Source organism: Cynara cardunculus, assembly GCF_001531365.2.
Source record: "Cynara cardunculus var. scolymus isolate 2C chromosome LG 8, CcrdV1, whole genome shotgun sequence".
In the NCBI taxonomy this organism is placed as follows: Eukaryota; Viridiplantae; Streptophyta; class Magnoliopsida; order Asterales; family Asteraceae; genus Cynara; species Cynara cardunculus.
Genome location: NC_037535.1, coordinates 23,890,715 through 23,892,712, shown reverse-complemented (window position 1 = coordinate 23,892,712; position 1,998 = coordinate 23,890,715).

Genomic DNA, 1,998 nt, shown 5'->3' with positions numbered 1-1,998 from the left:
TAATCGATAAAGCCATCAAATTTTCCATCACAGTTATTTTGTATCCATTTGATATGATAACAGTGTGATAATCGTGAACCTAATCGATAAAGCCACCAAATTTCCCATCACAGTCATTTTGTATCCATTGGGTACGATAACAATGTGATAATTGTGAACCTAATCGATACAGCCATCAAATTTTCCATCACAGTCATTTTGTATCCATTGGTAATGATAACAATGTGATAATCAATAAGGTTGTGATACGGAACAAAGTACAGTCGTATTAGGTGATAATCGTGTGATAACATATACACGATTGGTTGTGATAATCGTGTGATTGTGGAACCTAACCGAACCGAAAAGATTGTAGTCAGACCCAAATATGAATCGTATCTTGTGAAAATCTTGTGCTACTCAATTCGTCTTTGGGTTAACGTATCACATAATTATCACACTCAAATACGAATCGAGTAGACACGTTAACCTAGTCGAACCGATAGATTGTAGTCGGATTTCTAGTGATAATTGTGTGATACTCGTATCCCAATCGAACCAAACAATCTTCAGATCGAACAACTGCGAGTGATTCATGTTCTAAATATGATAAATTTGTGATAAGCAAACCTTGAATCAGTTGTCTCTGCAAACTTCTCCCTCAAGCTTCTTGTTGTTTGATTTCTTCCTCCTATCTTCTTAGAACTTATGACACCTTCTTTCTTTATTAACCAAGATAACCATCGTATCCCATGATGTTATCAGTTCCTAGATGATAAAAGTCTTTTCTAATCGTGTTTTTTAAATATTATCACTTCGAATTCCAATATTACCCTTTCGCCTCTCAAAACTTTTTGAATTGTTTTTAATATTATTTTAAATTTAAAAAATTCCTTAATTTGATTGTTATCACATTACTTGGTTGGTAGGTTGTGTTCCCGTATTCTCGTAAATCACAAGAGTTCTCATTTGAACATTATGTATGTATATATTATATCTACACATATGTATATACATACATACACACACACATATATACATAGACGCAGGATCGTGTAAGAAAAAAAAGTTAATATGAGAAACGTAATAAGGAATCTCCACCTTTCATCACTTTTAATCTCATTTTCACCCATAAATTGCATTTTGGAAGAGAATTGATCTGGTGCATCACATTCTAATGTGTGGATATCTTTTCTTACGCTTCTCAACGTAACTCTAAAAGTATTGGGTTACCAGATACCATTAGACCAAAAGATCATTTGGTTACGTCAAAATTGGACCCGCACCTTGTACAATTACCCAACGAGATTGAAGGATTCCAAACCCATGATTGATCGATCGATGTCCTTGCGTGCAACCTTTATCGGTCAATTATTATCATATTTTTAAGACGTCTTATTGTCAAACATTATCGACTTAATAATCCAAAAGAGCTTAAAAAGGAGCTTTCCAATTAAGTCTCCAACTAGCTACCAACCTACCACATTGATCAATTAAGTCAACCTATCCCAAGTTGCATGATTTGAGTTCTATTAAGACATGTGCTTTTTTGTCCTTTTTTCAAAAAACAAATGGATACGCTTCCTAATGTGTTAAATAAAGTTTGGCTTTATTCGCATATAATGTCAAGTATGAAAGATTTAGGGAATTACTCGTTTCTGGAGTCTTAAGGAAGCTTTGTATATACAGTACACAAAAAATGTGAGTCGACTAATTCCAGGGTGATCACCTGTTTTGTGGGTAGTCCGGAGTCACCGTATTTGAACATTCGTAGCCACAAGGGGATTTTTATTTCTCTTTGGATTTGAAGCTGTGACCTCCAGACACTTTTAATCTTTGAAAACCAAGCTCAAACCAATTGGGCACCACCATTGTGGTTAGATTACATTAAATTACCATAGATTACAATTGATTCTATCCTATAATTTAAGCGATTTAAAAAGATATACAAAACATGATTATATATATATATATATATATATATATATATATATATATATATATATATATATATATAGG